This window comes from Danio rerio, chromosome 11, assembly GCF_052040795.2.
Source record: "Danio rerio strain M-AB ecotype USA chromosome 11, GRCz13ab, whole genome shotgun sequence".
Taxonomy (NCBI): Eukaryota; Metazoa; Chordata; class Actinopteri; order Cypriniformes; family Danionidae; genus Danio; species Danio rerio.
This window is the reverse complement of record NC_141031.1, coordinates 9,620,933-9,643,167: the sequence shown is the minus strand read 5'-3', so window position 1 is coordinate 9,643,167 and position 22,235 is coordinate 9,620,933. Positions and strand designations below refer to the sequence as shown.

General features: G+C 34.1%; 1 protein-coding gene across 4 annotated transcripts in view; it reads left to right on the top strand.

Annotated features, from left to right (window-relative positions):
• Positions 1-22,235, top strand: part of naaladl2 (N-acetylated alpha-linked acidic dipeptidase like 2) — a 629,431-nt gene that overhangs the window by 173,581 nt on the left and 433,615 nt on the right. The gene's annotated exons all lie outside the window — the stretch shown is intronic.

Here is a 22,235-nt window from a genome sequence, read left to right as displayed (position 1 = left end):
CAGCTCCACATTTATATCGCCTCTGGGCATCTTCTTCAATGTGCGCTTGCATTGACAGTTTTGTGCTTGAGCGCTTCCCAGTGCTGTTTACTGTAACTTCAGGAGCTCCGTGCACGTGAACAAAAGTGCGATCTGATTGGTGGAGAAGGTTTTGATGCGGCGAGGCGTTTTTTTTTTAAATGACGCTTTAGCGCCTGGTGTTTTGCGCGTTGGTGTGCACAATCACATTGAAGCCCTTTATTTAGTCACGAGGCGTTAAACGTTGATGGAAAACGCGAGCAAAAAACATCTCTGTGTGCACGGGCCTTTAGAATGTCACAATCACAATATATATGTCCATGCCTAATATTCGATGGCCAGAAAGTGATTCATTTGTTTATAAATTGTTAAAATGTTGCATGGGCGTGTTGGTCTATGGCCATGTCCACACTAATACATTTTTGGTCCCACTTTATATTAAGTGGCCTTAACTACTATGTACTAACATCAAAAATAAATACAATGTACTTACTGTGTTTATAATGTATTTGAGAACACGTGGTGCTTTTGAGTTGGGTTATGGACAGGTTTGGTGTAAGGGATGGTCAACAGTGTATTTACAAATGTAATTACATACATGTATTTAATCAAGCATAAGTACACAGTAAATACATGTATTTACACAGTAAGTATTACTGCATTGTAACAAACTATTAATTCCTGTGTAAGTACATATTAGTTAAGGCCACTTAATATAAAGTGGGACCAACGAAAGTGTTACTTTTTGAAAAAACTCTCCAAAGTGGACAAATTTGAAGATGATGCTTTCGTGTTTTAGTATGGACTGTGAAAACAGAGACTTTAAAAAACGATGACACATTGTTTGTCATGTGACACAGTCATTTTACTAATTAAGCAAAAATGCTGGACCACATCGCGTAGCATTTTATTTTTTTTGGACGGTCTCAACAGTACTACTCTTCCATGCCCGCTTTTCTTTCCAGAATCTACGTTGTGTCTGTACGTAAGCCTTATATACTTTAATTTCATTGTGATTATGAGTTTAGTGATGTTGTCCTTACTGCTACTGCCCAACACTGCCTAGAAAAAACAATGACATTCAAACAACTAAACCATCACTCACTCCAAGACACTGCCCGTCCATCCAAGCAAGGCATCCACCAAAATATGTTTTGTCCCTTTAATGTGGCAATCCTCCAAGTTGTAATCTGCAAAACTACGAACCGGTAAATCCAACATTGGTAAGGATTTCGACAGATTTGGATTGTGGTCACAATGCATCACCACAAGAACATCAAAATCTTGAAGCACCCAAAGCAGCACTGATGCCTGGGTAGTTCAACTGATAAGCCAGACATTTCCTAGAAAATGAACATCCGGGATGAGACCCTATCATCTCAAATGAAGTTGCTACAAATAAGGAGAAGACGAATGCATTTGAGCTGAAAAACTGACAAACAAAATGTTATTTAACCCCTTCCTAACAGAAAAAGGACAGGACTAGAAAGATAGAGAAGTTCACAAAGGCTCGAACCCCAAGCAGTGACAGGGCGACTTCACCAAAAGCACATGTTGTATAGGGAAGAGTCTTACGTATACTGGTGCGCCCAGTTACAGCACAATTAGTTGGACCTGCAAACTCAAAATACAACACACAGACAAGTTGAAGACAAGCAGAAGTGTCATCAAGTGACACCACATAATTTTTTTAGATCATGTTCTGTAATGCCTAAAGATGGACTTTCTTCCCCATGCTTAGTTTCAACATCAGCAGATTAACCTGATCATGTCTACATACCTTAATGCAGGGATTAAGTGTCATGTTAGAATTTGAAGTGAACAGATCTACCTAATAAAGTTGCTAATGAGTGCACATCCACACCACTAGGTGGCAGAAAGTCCAAGAAGTGTGCAATGTAAGAGTGCTGAGTGCATCTTTAATTTTGACTAGACAAGCAAATACTTTACAGGTGGAAAAGAAATATATTCTAAAGGTTATGTTGTCTGGTTATGTATGACGTGCATGCGAACACTTCCTTCAGAAGAAGATAAATACTCAAAGGTGGTTTGTACGCAGGTAGTGGCTGCAAGGGGACTATTTGCTGAGAGAGCTCTCTCTTTCTCCCTCTGGGGAAATGCTTCATTCCTGCAGCAAAATGAATGGCCAGAGAATATAGATTTCTCTAAATGATCCAACACTCCTCAGCCAGAGAGGAGCTATCAGCTCTCACTGCACCTGACACTAGAGCTTCAAATCATGGCTTTCCAAGCAGAAGGACTCTCTCCATGATTAAAGACATGTTTAGTGCTCTGAAATATGACCATCCCCTGTATCATTCTCAATCTCTAAGAGCATGAATAGTGAGAGAACTGTGACACGAGAGGCTTTAGAGGAGTGATAAAGAAAAGCTGTCTGTTCTCAACTGAGCCCTCTTATACTACAAAGTATTTGTCATTGTTTCATAACACATGGCATTCATGCAAATTTCAAAGCCCTTTGATGGTTCTTGAGAGTGTAGAGTTGCAGCCATTTTTGTAAGTGAAGCAGGACTGTGTCTGGGGATAGGGTCAAAATCACAGCCATTTTGTGGTTTGTAGCTACTATGCTTGTCTTATAGAACCAAGTATAGTCATAACAATACCTTCCTTACTTCCAGGGCGGTTTATATCAAAGTTGAGATTTAGTTTGCACCATGTTGGTGGGTTGTTAGCCCAACGCTCAACCCACAACCTGGAGGATCAGGATATAAGTACACTACAGACAATTTAGATGACCTAATTTACTTATAATGCATGTGATTGGACTTGTTGGGAAACCGAAGCACCCAGAGGAAACCACACTGCGACACCGAGCCGTCCTTAAAACCAATACCTACACTTCTAAAACATTTTATTGTGTTATATAGCATCAGCGTACTGCAAAAAAAAGCACTTTATATCAAGTAATTTTCAACCAAGGTTTAATTTAGTAATATAATAATAATAATAATAATAGTAATAATAATACATTACATTTAAATAACTTTATTTATTTGTTTATTTATTTATTTATTTGTTTGTTTGTTTATTATTATTATTATAATTATTATTATTATTATTATATGACACATTTCTAATACAATTTATTATATAATCAAATCAATATTATTACATTTATTAATATCAATATATTAATATATTATAATATATTAATATATCTTTAAATTTTAAACATCAAAAAATTGAAAAGCTGCTTAAAAACATGTGCTTAGTTGGTGGTTCCTTCCGCTGTGGCGACCCCGGATTAATAAAGGGACTAAGCCGAAAAGAAAATGAGTGAATGAATGAATGAATGAATGAATGACCACTCAAAAGATGTAAATACATACTATTGTAAGTCCACATTACTTAAATTTATTTAGTTTAACTACTTAGTGTGCTAAAAAGTTGGTATTACTTGTTTAAAGTTAACTGCACTTATTTCATTAGTGATAACAGCTATAGCTTTTTTACTGTGTAAAAAGACCACCATTGTTTTATATTCAAATGAGTGGCAGGAGGTGCTTGGTAATTGGACATCCTCTGTGGGCTGCTCTTGTGAACCTCACATTGGGCTAAAATTAACATTACATTCCATTCCAAGGTTTTTTTCTTTTTTCATTCCTAAGTTTAGAATTTTGATTAAGATAACTAATTATTCCCTTGTTGGGTTACTCGGTGGACCATTTGGGAGCTAGGTCAATCAGTCTGCATTCATCTTCCTTTATTTCTTCCCACCATCTTGTGCACTTCAGAATCAGTATCTGCCTCTGATGTGAGTGCCTGTTGACTCCGAGCCATCTTTCCACTCTGCGGGCCGATACTTTGTATTTATGCCCTAACGATGGCATAATCAATTTAAGAGTTTGTCTTGGGTCATTATTACCTGCTGCAGAGCCATCTGTTGGCAAGGTCTGAGGGAAACCGCTGCCAGGTAGCTGGAGCATTGAAGTGGATTGAAACGCAGGGGTCTGTAACATGGGGCAAGAGTAGAAAGCGGTGGAGGAGGATGCCCACTAACCAGATGGCCAGGGACAAGAGCATTCTCACATTGCCAAATAGCCCTGAACTTATTTAAGGGTACATTCTCGAAATATAAATAGACCTCAATAAACTGCTCAGACTATTTAAGTAGAAGATTTTTAGTGATTGTTTGCAACTCTAAGGAGCCTATTGGGCATCTTTGGAGCAATTGTGCTAGTGTTAGAACATTTGGTAGGGTACTAAAATACACCTTCAGGAGGTATATTTGGTTTAAGAAATCTGTGTTGAAGTTAAAACCAAGTAATCTGTGTTGAGACTTCAAGACAATGAGAAACAGCAAATGAAACAATTGAGGAAACTAAACAGTCACTAAACAGTCTATTTACCGGACCAGATTGGCGGAGCAGTAATAACATACTATTAAACATGATATCATATGAACAAGTCTGAAAAGACTGCAGATTGTATTTAGAAAAATGTGTTTTTCACATGCATTTTGGGTGAAATCAACAACAAATGATTCAGAATTTACTCTGCAGTCTTAATGATTGTGTGAACAGTTTTAATCTTGTGGCTTTAATAGTACACAATGCTTGTTAACAGCTGAAAAAACACTAATATTGGATCAATTTGTTTACAATGCTGTAAAATTTTAACTATTAAATATTGGACATGCTGTTTCGTTTGCTTTGGTTCACCTCAGACAATACAGAAACACACACTTTATTATCTGACGGGAAGACACACAAGCTTGCCCGATCTCTTCGTCAAGACCCTTGAAACTCCAGTCACCAGTCAGCTCCGTGACATGACGGCCAATTACACCTGCCTAACACATCACAGTTGAGTCAACAGCCTGTGTGTCACGTCCATCATGTGTGTGTGTGTGTGTGTGTGCACATATTTTCTGTGTGCATGATTGCTCGGGTGTATGATATATTTTTGTTGTAAAAAGCCCTAGAGGTTGGTCCCGCTGCATCAAAAAGATCCTTCATTATTTCCGTATGTGTTTGCCAGTGATGTTTGACAGGCTCTGTGTCCATCTAACAGTGCGATACAGATGGGGAAGACCTCATTTGCACCAAAAGGTGACTTTTGTTTGTGACAGAGTGGGGAGATAATGACTGATCTGTGTACACAGAGACGCCGGCGTAGTTTTGCCTATATATAGACACTCTCTCCTTGGCTCAGAGTGACTTTAAAGAAAAAGAACTTGATAAGACGAAGCCTTGAGGGAACGCAGACTGTGCAAGCGCTGTCCTCTTTGATCATTGGTCTATCTGTGATCATTAATAAATATTCAGAGATGATATCAATTGGCGAATTGGACTAGACTATGGGAGCCTATTCTGTTTCGCTTTATAATTGCCTTCACATCAAACCTGGTTATACAAATCAACGCTCGAACCAAATTTGTGTGATAAACCAGGCTGGATGCCGAATTAGACATCCAACTTTCATTACTGAGTCTCTAGCAAGCCAGTGCTATCTGATTATAGGCTGATACAACAAATGAAGCTATTGAGATTACTAAACAGTCTAGCGTCATCACAGACACACACACACGTGTATTCAATTTGGAATAAAAAAAGGCCCAATGTCATGTTTTGTATTGGCATTTAATGTGGCAGTGTCAATTTGTGATGAATGGCAAAGATCAAACGCTCTCTAAATTGTGGTGAGAGACGACAGCAGTCTGTTCTTTAGTGAATGACCAGGCCGGAAATACGACCTTCAGATTAAATGGGATTTAAGGTCGGGGTTTCATTGTTTGGTCAAACATGCTTGAGTTTGTCATTCCGCAAATTGGGGCGGATGGCAGTGTATGTTCTTTCTGATGGCTAGACATTGCTCACTTTCAAAGATCACTCACCTCGATTGTAACTTTATCATAGTCTTTCAAAGTTTGGGTAAAGGGAGGTTGTATCTGTCTGTCTGCCTATTCATTGAATATATATCCTCTTATATTTTTTTATATAATAATAATAATAATAATAATAATAATAATAATAATAATAATATATTTATTTTCATCTGAGTGCTAAAACATGAAAGTAATGTTTAATTGTTAAAAAGCCTCTATTTTGCATTATAAAACGTCACATTTTGGTTTTGGGGGTCTACAACAACAGGCTGATATGCATGCAAAGTCAAAAATGCACTTTCATTGTCTTAAAATATGCATTTTTATACCCAAATATCCCAATGACTCCCATATATCCCAATGATTCCAAACATAACTAATATTAAAGGCTTGGACATTGAAATTGTTGACACGCATAAATATCTAGGGGTTGTTATTGATAATATGTTTACATTTCAACCTAACACCCAGGCTGTATATAAAAAAAGTGCAACAAAGACTTTTTTCTGAGGAAACTTAGACCATTTCAGGTCTGTACCTCTATGATGACGCTGTTTATAAACAATTTATCGAATCTGTTTTATCTTTTTGCATTGTAGCTTGGTACGGTAATCTGAGTGTGTCAAGCAAGAACAGGTTGAGCAGCCTGGTGAAGGTGGCAGGCAAAATCATTGGTTTTAACCAGACTGGTCTAATGGTAATCTACCATAACTATGTTCTAAGGAGAGCTCAGGGTATCCTATGGACCCCGGATCACCCACTGTACTCTGTATTTCAGCTGTTGCCATCAGGACGTCGTTTTAGGGTTCCTATTTGCAGGACAAATAGAACCAGAAATTCTTTTATAATGGTGGCCATTACGTCATTAAATGAGTCCAGGGGGAGAGGGATGTTTCTATATACTGATGTATGGATGTTGTGTGGTAATATTTTATTATTGTGTATATGGAACTTCGCCTGTGTTATGGTACCTTGTTGCAATTTTAGTTTCCCTAACGGGATAATAAAGCTGAGTCTGAGTCCATATGATTCGTTTAGTGATTCATTTGTTCCCAAACACCTCCCTTGCATGTTGCTAATCCACAGTGATTGGTCCGATAATTAAGTCTGGTGCAGAGGCGGGTATTAACGAGTTACATTTACTTTGTTACATTTACTCAAGTAAAATTATTGTTTAACGTGTACTTTTTGAGTACATTTAAACACGTGTACTTTTACTCAAGTAAATTAATAGAGAGAAAAATCCTTACTCTTCGCTACATTTGGCGGCGTTCCTCCGTTACTGTCAAATGATAATAAATATGATCCATGTATCTTGTTTGCAAATATGGCAAGGTGCCGCATTGGAGAGGTTGTGAGGTTGCTATAGAGACGCGTCTCCCGCTTTCGGTTAGAGTGCGTGCACCTTTTAGAATAATGGCTGAATTCTGGGAAGATGTGAATGTTTATACTGCGGTCCCGTCATGTGCGTTTCCGAGAAGGACGGTCACGCTGTCTGTGTAGTGAGTTTATCAGACCGGGTCACCCAGCCTCAAGTGCAGTCTCTGTTTTTACTCTAAGATGTCAACTGGAATAGTTTCGTAATGCGATGCATGCATCGAACTGACATAGCAACATATAAATGAATGACAGCTCCAACCTGAAAAAAACACGTAGTGGTAAGTGGCAAAAGTATTCCAATTTGAACCTTATTAATGGTAACTATGGGATAGCTAAAGGGACTGCTGTTTAATGGAATAACTGATTAGCCCTGCACACATTAGTTATTTAACCATTAAAAATCTAACATTTAGTCATTATTTTTAACATTTATTAACAGAAAGAAGATTTTATCAACACTTTTTTAAAGTATTAATAACTCATTTCTAATAACTAATTTATTTTAGTCTTGCCATCATGACAGTTAATAATATTTGACTAGATATTTTTCAAGATACTCAATATTTTTCAAGTAACATTTAAAAGCTTAACCAGGGTAATTCCACAAGTTAGGGTAATTAAGCAAATCATTTTGTTCTGTAGACAATCAAATAAAATATTGCTTAAGTGGGTTAATAATATTGGCCTTTAAATGGGTTTAAAACAATTAAAAACTGCTTTTATTTTAGCTGATATAAAATAAGACGTTCAAGAGAAGAAAAAAAATATTATAGGAAATACTATGAAACTTTCCCTGTAATTTTTTCATCAGATAGTTTTTTTACTTTTACTCGAGTTACTTTTAAGATTGTTACTTTTACTTAAGTAAAATTTTCCGCAAGTTCTCGTATTTTTACTTGAGTATAGATTTTGGGTACCAGAGGTGGGACCAAGTCATTGTTTGGCAAGTCACAAGTAAGTCTCAATTCATTGCCCTCAAGTCCCGAGTCAAGTCCCGAGTCAAGACAGGCAAGTCCCGAGTCAAGTCCCAAGTCAAAGGCAACAAGTCTCAAGTCAAGTCCAAAGTCCTATAGTTTGATTTTCGAGTCTTTTCGAGTCTTTTTAACAGAAAAATAAAATTTAAACAGATTATGTATGGCTGTAAGATCTGTATTTAATAAACAAACCTTTTTTTAATGAAAGAACATTGCTTAGATATATAAAGATACAAATGTAATCTTCTAAAAAAGTGCTAAACAGTGCTGCGTCTCGTCTACACAGCCTATTGCACAAGAATGAGTTCCACCAAAAAAAGAGTCCATTTTGCCTCACATCACACAGAAATTGCAGGTCTACTGCTGTCTAGTTTAGTTTAGTTTAGCTGTTTAGTTTAGTTGTGCTATGTTATGTCTTCAGTGATCAACTTGTGATTAACTAAAACTACATAAACAACCTCAATGAGGCAGCAGTAGACCAACAACTCCTGTATGCTGCAAAGTAAAATTGAGTGAAATTGGTATTTTGTCAATTGAATCTCGTGTGTGCTAAAGAGATGGAGGTGCAAATCTGTCTAGCAGCAATGTAAAATGGTAGCACATATTCTAATTGAAGTAGGCTACTTCATACAAACAATAACGTTGTTTTCTTCACATAACAATGAAGAACTTTGCTCTCTACCTTGTGTGATGCTCGTGCACCGATTTTCTCTGTGGACAAAACTGCTTGCGAGCTCTCAAATATACGCTGCTCACGCGCAAATTTTCTCGCTCTCAAATATGCACTGCTCACGCACACATTTTCCTGCGCGCTCTCAGAGATTATAGAATTTGTGTCTTGTGTTTCCTCTTCTTTTTGTGCTTTTTGATATGATTTATATTGAGGCACTATTTATTAACAAAAACCAAAATACTAAAATAGACTTGCATATTAAATTTTTTATCTAATAAACCATAACATTTTGGCTGTATGTTTTATGATGAGATATTTCAGGTTTCAAACACTTAAAGACACAGAGAATAGAGGTTGAATGTAAAGAATGCATTTTGTTTTACAAACATTTATTAAACATTCAAAAGGTTCACCATACTAATCAAATAAAAAACATTTAAACAAAAATATAACTAACGCAAGCAGAAATGTAACTGTGATAAAAATAAGGAAAAACTTGATTTGGCATTATAGCCTACTGTACTATTCACTCTTTAAATAAATCTCACTATCAGTCCCATTTTATCATGGCAACTAAAATAAAGTGAACTAGTCTCTGCTGTCCTCCACATTATTGATGAGATTGTGGAGGACATTTTCCATGTCATCCTCTTCATTTTGAGGAAAAGCTGTTCCACAGGGCCCCTGAACACTTCAATTGGCATGGACAGGGTTTTGAACAGTACTATAGTAAAGTACTTTAATTAATCTGTTGGGGTAATATTATAGTTGCTATGGTAACACAAGTGTAGTATAAACAAATGACCCAGTGCTGTAGTTTTTTTTTACAGTATTGGGTATATTATACTACAATTCACCACACTTTACTGTAGTAAAACTACACTCTGTATTTGATTTTATTAGCTCACTATTCTTAATACTACAGTATGCTGAAGCATTCATTAACAACTTGTAAATAATACTAGGCTTAAACATAGGCAGTATACCTAACTCTCAAAAACACTAGTATTTATTATAGAATTTACCTTGACCTCATAGTTTTTCGTGTATTGTTACTAAATAGTTTAGCAATATATAAACCATATCAACATTCTGGAATAATCAATTTATCAGGAGGATCTCTGGAGAGCAAAAGCAGGAAAATTATGAAGCGCCAGTGTGGACAAAACTCAAGCAAACGCAGAGAGACTGAATACGCGCGTGAGAGACCAGCAAATCAGATTGAAGTACCTGCCCACTGGTGAAAGTAATGTCAGAGCCAATCAGATTTTTCTTTCTTTTCATAAAGAACGGGGTTCGAATCCCACTTAGGCACTTGTACACAATCATTTTAGAACATTTTGTCAAAAATCCCTACTGAAAAAACAGCTTAAACCAGCCTAGGCTGGTTGGCTGATTTTAGAGGGGTTTTGGCCATTTCCAGGCTGGTTTCCAGCCATTTCCAGCCTGGTCTTAGCTGGTCAGGCTGGGAGATGACCAGCTAAAACCAGCTATGTCCAGCTTAAACCAGGCTGGTCAAGCTGGTTTTAGCTGGATTTTGCTGGTCAGTTTCCAGCCTGACCAGCTAAGACCAGGCTGGATAGGCTGGAAACCAGCCTGGAAATGACCAAAACCCTTCTAAAACCAGCCTGGTCGACCAGCTAAAACCAGCTTACCAGCTTAGGCTGGTTTAAGCTGGATTTTTCTGCAGGGATATTGTTATGTTTAACCATTTATTAGAGCCACAAAGTATCTAAAACTTGTTTTCATGTTTGAATAGCCAATAAATGTGCTAAATAAATTAAAATAGAAATACCCACAGTGAAACAGTTATATAAATTTAAATATTAGTTTAAATACATTCATAGTGGTTTTAAATATCTTTTAATATGTAAAGTAGAGAAGTTCACATTCAACAAACTGAATAAAACAAGTCTTCGTTTTTAGTTTATTTAAAAACAATTACAAATGGTGTAATTCAACTCACAATTAAATGATCTCATTGAGTGATGGAGTAATAAAGGTAAAACTTTAATTGAATGATCAGTCAAGTGTTTCCAAATGAAATCTGTTAAAATAAGAGTCCTACAAAACAGGAACAAAGACACTCATGAAACAAAATGTGATTGTTAATTGTATTTTTTATTAGATGGTTGGTTTTAAGTACTTTAAAAATAGTAGATAATCCTTAAATATAGACGGGGAAGTACAGAAAAACAAACAAACAGAAATTCAACAATATAGATGCATTACATTACAATCTCGCAATAAAAAATTTAATTAAAAACCATATAGAGGACTAAAATATTGCTAAGAGGCATAACATCAACAATAATAAAAATACCTTTAAGGTTTTAAATACTAAATAAAATTAATAGTATTAATCCAAAATATGAAAAAGGTAACACTTTACAATAAGGTTGTATTAATTAATTAAGTTTATGCATGTACTAATGTGAACAAACAATGCAGTGCAGTTCATTACAGTATTCATTATTTTATGCTTTAATTAATGGAAATAAAATTATTGGTTAATTCTTGTTAACTCACAGTGCATTAACATTAATGTTAACAAGCATAACTTTAAATTGTAATAATGCAATAGTAAATGTTAAACTATAATTAATAAAGGTTTAGAAGTATAGTTCATTATTAGTTCATGTTAGTACATAGATTAACTAAAGAAACCTTATTGCAAAATGTCACCAGAAAATAACAAAAAACTTTTCTTTTTTTTTACAGTTTTAAGAGCTTTAAAAATAAATTATATATCTAGTTATTATGGCATGTAATTAATGTTACTACTAATTAAATAGTTAGAAAATACTGTCAGAGGACGGGCAAAACACAAAGATAAAACATAATATGCGCATTGACACAAACGACCAAATGCAAAAACATAAATTACAGCCATGTTTATTCATAATTATATGATATAAATCACGAGAGGGTAAATTTGGTTTAAAAAAAACTGAAGTTCATTGACTTATACACAACAGTAAAACAATGCTTTTGCACAACAGTAACACATTGCCAGTAGTAAAGTCTCTTACCTTTGACAGATGTTGTAAATCCGCTGAATAAAACAAAAGGAGCAGATCGCGGATGTGTTTATTTCACTCTCCGAGTCAGAAGGAAAATGGCATCTTCAAATTTCCCGCTGGTGCAAAAACACGGAAGTGCGCCACAAAGCGCTAGTGGTCGAAAGTATGCGTGCATGCTCTGTCACACACGCACACACACGCAGAGATAGAGCGTTCTGTGTCAACATACTTTTTATCTTTGGGCTTTTTATAGAAATTAGCAAGTCTTTACAAGTCAATAGGCGCAAGTCCAAGTGAAAGTCCGAGTCATTTATGTTCAAGTCCAAGTCGAGTTGCAAGTCTTTTTATATTTTGTCAAGTCAAGTCTGAAGTCATCAAATTCATGACTCGAGTCTGACTCGAGTCCAAGTCACATGACTCGAGTCCACACCTCTGTTGGGTACTCTACCCTCCCCTGGTCTGGTGTCTTAGACTGGGTTCAGGGCGAGACTGAGAGAAACGCCCACCATGGTTATGAAGTAGCCAGAGAACAGAGTATATGTGTGAGCCCAATGTAGGAGTGCATTAAAGCAATGCTGTTTAACACCAGCATATACTCTATTCTTAACCATAACCCCACGTTTTAACAATGACACATTTAGTATTACTCCGCAGTGGCAAAACTTGAACTACATTAAAAATTGACCATGCCATGCATGTGTAGAAACTGATGGTGGCCATAGCAATGACAAACTCATGATCCCCCATCTCGAGTTATTTTGTATGATAGTTAAATTTTTTTTAAATAAACTTCCAAAAAAATATATATAAACTTAATTTTTTCCTCAGATTCTTTCTCAAAGTTCTTCCCTCTTAGTCAAAAACCTGTCTGATGGCTCATTATGCAGCTCATTATGCAGCTCATTATGCGGTTCTTTGTTTTCTCAGGTGTGAATCACTGCATTAGTAATGATAGAACACGCCTTCTCGTATAGACCATTTTTACTCAGAAAGTGACTTAGAAATTTAAATTTATTATATTGTTTTCTGTAAGCAAGTAAACAAGATTAATCTCACATCATTTTGAAGCAAAAAAAAACAAACTCGGCTACAATACATATGTAAAGATATTTGTGTATTGCTGTACATCCTGTGTGTATTAAGCAATTTAGCGTTTGGACCCACATAGGCATATAACTAACACGCTCTGCATTATACCTTCTTTTAGATGGTCAATGACGCAGTCAATTTCAGTTCCTCAAAATAGCAACGCACCAACAATGTGCCTTAACACACCTCTATTTTAGACCAGCAAACCCATGAGTCCACAAAGTGGCGCAAATGGATTTGCCCTTTAAAACAACGTGGAGCAAAACATGAAAATTAAGGTTGTGCTGGTCTGAAAATAGCAACAAATCGCTCTAAATACATCTTGTGTCTTATTGAGCCTGGTGTAGGGCTCCTATTATGCAACCCACTTTAGTTAACATGTTTTTTATCATGAGCAAACATAACTATTTTATTGTTAGAAGAGTGTAAATTCATGTATTCATATGATTTCATTCATACAAAAACCTACAGTTTTTAAAAATAAATATGCCCCTAAGCCCCACCCCTATACCCAAACAGCATTGGGGCATTAGACAATCATACTAAAACATATGAATGAGATTGTAGAAATTTACACAAATTCAGTTAGCCACTTAATAAAAAAAGTATGAGCTGCTATCATATTGTGTAATTTTTTCATGTTATCAGCATATAATCAATAATGCATTATAAATGCTATTCATCACAACATGAGCACCATTAACCCAGCAGGAGTCAGTGCCTTTCTAAAAATGGGGTTACCAAACACACATGTACATGTTTTGCATCTCTTTGTCGACACACTGGCTTTGAGCTCTTCAAAAGAAGCAGCCAAAGGCGTTTAGAGAGAGTTTTTTTTTCTTTTATAGTTTACAATGTAAATTTCTTAGCCTTGATAAATTATTCTGTTTAACAGTTGCACAGTACCAGATACACACACACTAAATGCTTTAAATCTTTTCTTTGAAGTTGTATGCGCATGACATCATTTCTGAGGGCTAATACTCGGCCCTATAGCTGGATGAGGTGTTTTAAAAAACAGCCCTCATCCTTTTGCGCCCCATGGTACTAATTAACTAAAACAATGGCTTTTTACTGTTTGTTTTTCAAGTCTCAATATCCTATAAAACCCTAAGCCCATAAGCGCATCTTCTCAAATTCCCAGTTTAAGTCTCTGTTTATAATAGGGGCCTATGGGACAAAGTGGAAAAATCTTTGAGTCTCTGGATCACCTGGTTTTAGATAGAGATTGTGTTTTATACTCCAGTTTACCACGTTATTGATTTTCACCTACAAAGCAGGGAATGTTTGGTCATATCTTCACCACCATTAGCAGTAGAGAGCCTCAATGAAGGGTCATCATTACTCCTTTTCTGCATTTTGTAGAGTTTTAATGAATAATTGTTGATATAATTCAGGTTTTAATGATCTGAGTGCTTGCTGTAATTTAAAATGATTCTATTTAAAATGATTGGGCTTTTTTTTAGTTTGGCAAATGTGTCTGATCCAGCATTTCAGGCACTAAGGGGTAGATAGAATATCTCTGTGTATATTGTTTAGTGTGATATATGTCCTCAATAACCCTGATGCTGTTTTCAAGCCAATCAAAAGAATGCTCTCCATCTGTTTCTTTTTTTCTGTGTGGAGAATGTAATAGACGTGGGTAATTGATTGGATGCTTGGGGGGCGAAGTGTTTTTACAACAAGTGATTTGTCTTTTTGATTTGGCTTTATCTTCATTGCCTTGGTATCCGTCTCACCTGCGTGCAGTGATCTGAATGCAAAAATGATGCCTTTACACATTCACCACTGGGCAGCATTAGTTTCACTGATGCTTTTACTTGCTACAATGAATGTGGAAAAGAGTGATGTAGCTGCATCAGTTTTAACATTGTATCCCGATTGATCTTGTCATTGTAAGTATTCATATACTGTTACATTATACTTTGAAATTATAGTGAGATTATCATGAAAATTAAAAAAAAAAAATGTTTCTTGTAGTCATTTCAAAATGTACTTTGGTTAAAATGGTAATTATAATATATTTAGACCCCCTAGTTTTTTTTTTCGTTTTTTTTTCCTGGAATAAATTTGCATGTTTAATAATAATAATAATAATAATAATAATAATAATAATAATAATAATAATAATAATAATAATAATATTTTTTATCTTGTATTATTATTATTATTATTATTATTATTATTATTATTATTATTATTATTGTTGTTGTTGTTGTCATTATTATTATTATTATTATTATTATTATTATTATTATTAAGATTGTTGTTTTTGTTACCATTATTATGTATTATTATTATTATTATTATTATTATTAAGATTGTTGTTGTTGTTGTTGTCATTATTATTATTAATAATAATAATAATAATAATAATAATAATAATAATAATAATAATAATAATAATAATAATTTTATTATTATTGTTGTTGTTGTTGTTGTTGTTGTTATTATTATTATATTTCAATACCTAAAAGAGGCATGACAAGACTTTTGTCCTACATACACAAACATATTGAGAACATTTCATCCAAGATGAGCTGTTTGCTCTAGTATACGCTGTAGATTTCCCCTCAGTTCAACAAATAATATCTAATTTCTCTCAATATTTGATTCACTTTCTCCTTATGGAATGAACATAAAACATGCATAAGTGTTGTTTTAGCAGAAATTGCTGGCAGGGGTCACCAGTAAAACAATATTTAAACCCTAACATTCACCTTGAAGTTAAGAGAAAGCACACATCTGCCCCTGTATCACTGTGGACTTGTCTGACCTCCTGAAAATGCCTGTATATTTTACAATTTAATGTGAACGAGGCCTGCGAGACATGTTGCATGTACCCCTAAGGATGCATATTTTATTCATATGTCATATGAAAATAGTGTTTTTTCAATGGTGTCTTGGAGCCAGTGATGCTTTCTGTGGCATGGCCTATTTCTGCCACAGGCTTGTGTTGCTTATATCAACCTTGTATGATTTCAGAAAGATCTTTGCTGTGTAATGACGACACGTCCGTGTAAGTTGCGTCAATGTCTACCTCTGGAAGCCTTCAGAATTGAAATCAATAAGCTCTGGCATAATAAAATTTGTAGTTCTCGTTAAAAAAATAAATAAATAAATACAGAATATCTGTATCTATGCACTGAATAGACCAGTGGTTTTCTATGTTTCAAAACTATTCCTATAATCAAATCCCTGTATGAGGAATGCACAAACTCTGTTAATCTAGATTGGTAATGTATGATTATTATCAAAATCAAGGTCTGTATTAATTAGCAAATTGTATTGCCTTATTAATTTCTTGTTTTTGCTTGTTGCTACCATCTTCTCACACTTTGTTAGCATGTTTGCAACATAATTAAACATGTTACTATGATTTTAGCTATCCTTTAGCATTTTCTAACAAGTTGCTGACACTGCAATGTTTCTAGCATAGTTCATACATTTTAGCAAATTTGCCATCAATGTTTACAACATGCAACACCACGCTAACATGTTTACAACATGCTACTCAACAAGCATGCTTTGCAATTTTTTTCAGCATGACTGTATTACTAGCATGTAAAACTGTTTTACACATCGTGAGCATGTTTTATTAAATTAGCTTAAACTATTTATATGCTAGAGACACTAGCACATGAGTTCTATATGCACAAACTGTTAATCTAGACTGGTACTGTATGTTCAAATATATTTATGGTCACTTGAGTGCTCAAATTTAACCCACTAGCAGCAAAATGAGTAGAAAACAGACGTCTTTGGAAAGTTTCTTTGCTAAGGAGGCCCAGTGAATGACACACAAACTGCCAAGGAATGGATTCGCAATCCATTTGACAAAAAATCAGGTCAATAAAACATGCCTGTGCAAGATCAACTAATGGAGATTGCAAATGACGGCGGCCTTTTAGAGGCCATTCACATATAACGTATTTCTAATGCTTGCTCAAGTTTGTTGTTTCCAATGGAGGTGTGCACAAGTGGCGTGACATGCACTGGCCATAAACCCTGTGAGTGCACCGCGAGTCACATGACAAGAATTGACCGATGGAAGCATAATCAACACATATAGTACTATGTTACTCATTACCTGCATTAAATGGGCCAGGGGTGTCAATTTGGTTCCTGGAGGGCCACAGTTTAGTTCTATCAGCACCATGAACCAGCAACCTCTGAGTTATAACTACAAGTCCAACTCACAAATTATATATATATATATATATATATATATATATATATATATATATATATATATATATATATATATGTATATATATATATGTATATATATATGTATATATATATATGTATATATATATATGTATATATGTATATATATATATGTGTATATGTATATATATATATGTGTATATGTATATATATATATATGTATATATGTATATATATGTATATATGTATGTATATATGTATATATATATGTATATATATATATATATATATATATATATATATATATATATATATATATATATATATATATATATATATATATATATATATATATATGTATATATATATATATATATATATATATATATATATATATATATATATATATATATATATATATATATATATATATTGTGCTGATCTTAGCAACACAGTCTAAAAGTGACATCTAGTGGCCATAGAAAAAGTTGATTTGTATTAAGTTTGAACCTCTAGATTTGCCGTAGTTAGTGTTGCAGTGGAGGGAATTCAACAGAGCTGTATTTCGCTGCCATGCAGGTTGTTACTGAAAGTCTTGATAATATAAGTCTGTGAGTATTTTGTTTCATATTTTTTCTTTATTTATAGAGTGGAGTGTAATTTAAAGAAACATGTATAGAAATTACTTTTCCTAAAGGATAAAACAACAAGATTATTTGTTTGCTTCTCTGTATGCAAAGCTATATGTTAAATCTGTATTTAATACTTAAATTGTATGTATAAGACATTATTTTGACATTCTTTTTGTATGTTTAGTTTTACAGCGCTTCTTTCAAGTAAAGTAGTCTTTCTTGGAGAACCTGTTAGCTATCTGCTGAGCTAGCCAGGCACAAGCACTTCAGCATTCATCCTAGTAGGGGCAGAACATATATATTTAGGAAATATATATATATATATAAAAAGTAAGATTTTTATATTATTAGATTTTCATTTTTTTTTAATATTTCCTAAATGATGTTTAATATTTTAATAATTTTTTGATGTGTACATTTTTTTTCTTCTGGAGAAAGTCTTATTTGTTTTATTTGGACTAGAATAAAAACAGTTATAATATTTTATATAAACAACATTTTAAGGCAAAAATTATTAGCCCCTTTGAGCTATTTTTTAGATAGTCAACAGAACGAACCATCATGATACAGTAACTTGCCTAATTACCCTATCCCATTTAACCTAATTAACCTAGTTAAGCCTTTCAATGTCTCTTTAAGCAGTATAGAAGTGTCTTGAATATGATCTAGGAAAATATTATTTACTGTCATCATGGCAAAGATAAAATAAATTAGTTATTAGAAATGACTTATTAAAGTTGAAAAAAAAATCTCTGTTAAACAGAAATTGGGGGAAAAATAAACAGGGGGGGTGGGGGGGCTAATAATTCTGACTTTAGTCATATATATATATATATATATATATATATATATATATATATATATATATATAGTTATCCTTTTTTGCATTTTGGCTGAGCACCCTGTTAAGAGTGATGTGCATGCTTTTGTACAGTTTTTTTTATAGTTTATTTTGATACACTTAAAATTGTTGTATTTGGTATTTTATTTTAAAATACATTTCATTGTATTTTTGCCCATCCCCATTTATAAGGATAAAAAGGCTGTGTATTTATTAGCTTTTGTGATTATTTGCTTGTTTTGGCTTGTTGCTACCATGTTCTCACATTTTGCTTGCTTGTTTAATACAATTCAGCATGACACTGTGGTATTTTAGCCCTCCTTTTGCATTTTCTAACAAGTTTGCAGATTTTTAACATGCTTTACCAAATAATAACATGCTTCACTGCGTTGCTTATGTCCTACACTCTTGTTTTACCAATTGTTTTGCATGGCTATATTACTAGCAAATTTAGAACACTGTAAAGATTTAACATTTTTACACATTTTTAGCATATTTTATGAATAGGACGTTTAAAAAGTTGCTAGCGCAGGGATTGTACACAAACTCTTCTAATCTACAGGTATACTGCTAATGTTCTCTTTTTTTACCACATGCTCATGTGATTAAATAGGCCCACATATATAGAAATGTGAATATGAAGAGTATGTTTTCGTTGCCGCAAACTTTTATTTTGGACTTGTGCTTGTTGGCATTATGTGATTTGATTGACAGCTAGTTTCATGCTTTCTAACTAAGGTAACTGACAAGGTCATGTCAGAAGTTATGACAGGTTGACATTGTGAGATGTCTCTCTTCTCATTTCTAGTTCATCTTTTTGTTCTTGTCTTCATCTTCGCCCCCCGCAAAGACAAAAAAACAGTAGAATAAGCATTGAGTGCAAAGATATCTGTATTCTTTTTTTGTTAATATTTGCTGCACCATTGCAGTTTAACTTTGTTTAATATGTTTAATTGGAGTTGATACAGTATCTGTTTCTTTTAATTTCAAGACTACACTGAAGAATAACAAAAAAAAAAATCCTTAATGAGTATCTTTGTCTTGTTTACTAGTAAAATGTCTAAACATCCACATAGCACAATTAATTTGGATTGAGAAGGAGAATGTGTAAACGTTGTAAGGGTTGTTTCAGATAATGACAGAGAATGACTAATTATTTTAAGAAGAAGCAAGTGACAATTACACATTTAAAGTTTACATTCAAAAACATTTGTAATTTCCTGAACTTAGTATGTTGAAAATGAATGTTTGATAATTTGATAAAATGCAGAATATAGGCTAAAATGCCAGAAGAATATGAACACTAATAGTATTGTATTGGACATATAATCATTTCTATTGCAATCTCTATGTGCACTTAAAATAATATTACTAATAATAATAATTATTATTATTATTATTACTTTTTTAAGATTTAAAACTGGTGCAACGCGGAGGCACAGTGGGTAGCGGTGTCGCCTTACACCAAGGACGTTGGTGGTTTGAGCCTTGGCTGGGTCAGTTGGCATTTCTGTGTGGAGTTTGGATACGTTGGCAGTTCATTCTGCTGTGGCGACCCCTGATTAATAAAGGGACTAAGTTGAAAAGAAAATTAATAAATTAATTAATGAATATTCAAAACTGTATGATAAGGGGTTGAGAGAAATTTTGATATTTGTGTGTAATATCCTGAAGGGAAAGTTTGAATTTTACATGTTTTAAAAAAATGGCTATATATATATTAGAATTTAATATATACATTAGAATTTTATTTGTACTGTTTTATGAGCGATTTGTGATTGGATCACAATTGTCACCTGATGGAAAGTTATTTAGAGCACCTTGGATATTGCTTAAGTTAATTTATTCCCATGCAGTCAGAGCATGCAGATGATTCCGGGTCACGAGGGCAAGCTGCTGTGTGTTTGCGGAGAGCAGAAGTGTTTGTATATTTATTTCTGTTTCTGGATTTGTCTTATAATTATTTATGAAATCTGTCAAGACCGCATTTATGTCTACCTGGAATTGGTATAGACAAGTTGAGTAGATCATGTCACCCCTAATGGTGGAAGGCTCATATATATATATATATATATATATATATATATATATATATATATATATATATATATATATATATATATATATATATATATATATATATATATATATATATATATATATATATATATATATACATACACACAAATATATATATATATATATATATATATATATATATATATATATATATATATATATATATATTTATTTATTTATATATACATACATACACACATGCATGCATGTATACACACACACACTGGCCACTTTATTAGGTACACCTGTCCACTTGCTCAAGTACACCCACCCCACCCCTAACCCCAACCCCCAGTGACATCACTCGTAGAAGACGTGCAAGAAAGGAAGAGGGGGAGCTCAAGCCAGACTGGTTAAAGCTGATAGAAAGACAACAGAATCTCAAATAACAACTCGTTACAACTGAAAATTTCTTTCTCAGCACAGTGAAATGAATCACCAACTTATCCAGAATGTTTTATGCAGCAGATGCCCTTCCAGCTGCAACCCATCACTGGAAAACACCCATACACTCTCATTCAGACACACACTAAGGACAATTTAGCTTAGCCAGTTCTCTTATAGCAAATGTTTTTGGACTTTTGAACTCGCTGTAAAAATAAATATAATATAATTGTTTATTTTATTTTTTTTTCCTATTTGTCCTATTGGTTAAATAGAAAATTAGGAACAAATTTAACTTGACATCTAACTTGACAAATGTGAGATTTAGAAAAAAAAAGTTATGTACTTCTCTCCCAGTGAATCAGACAATTTGAACTCAATGTACAGTGTGTTCTGTGCAGGCAATTTGCTGTATAGGTCTAACAGCTTGTGACATCCATGAGGTGCCTATGGTATATTAGGGGTTGTTATAGAGAGCCACACTGGAGGATTCTAGTGGGAGTAAAGCCAAGAAACTTCTGGCATCTTCTGATAGACACCATTACTCTTGCTTTTCCCTGCTTGCTCCCTCTGCTGCCCCAAGCAATGCCCGAGCCTTCCACCACTAGGGGTGACATGATCTACTCAACTTGTCTATACCTATTCCAGGCAGACATAAATGCTGTCTTGACGGATTTCATAAATATTGATAATACAAATCCAGAAACAGAAAGTGTTTGCTATCCACTGGCCATAGTTCACAGAGTAACAGTGCTGGTTATATCTTAAATGTTAGTTCACCAAAAAAGGAAAATTATGTTATTAATTAATCAAACACATTTCATTCAAATCCTATGAGACTGTTGTTCATTTGCTGAACACATATTGGGATAGTTTAGATTAAATCATTGAGATCTCGGACTCTCCATAGACAGCAACGGTCCAGAGATGTTCAAAAAAGAAAAGGAATTCAAAATATTGTTAAAACATTCCGTGTGACTTTAGTGGCTCACCTGTTATCACATGAAGCTCCAAAAATATTTTTGTGGGGAAAAAAAAAACAGTAAACACAACTTCGTTTGCCAATATTTTTCATTCTGGGAAGCTAAAGCATTGCTAAACATTTTTACCACCTAAAACTTTTT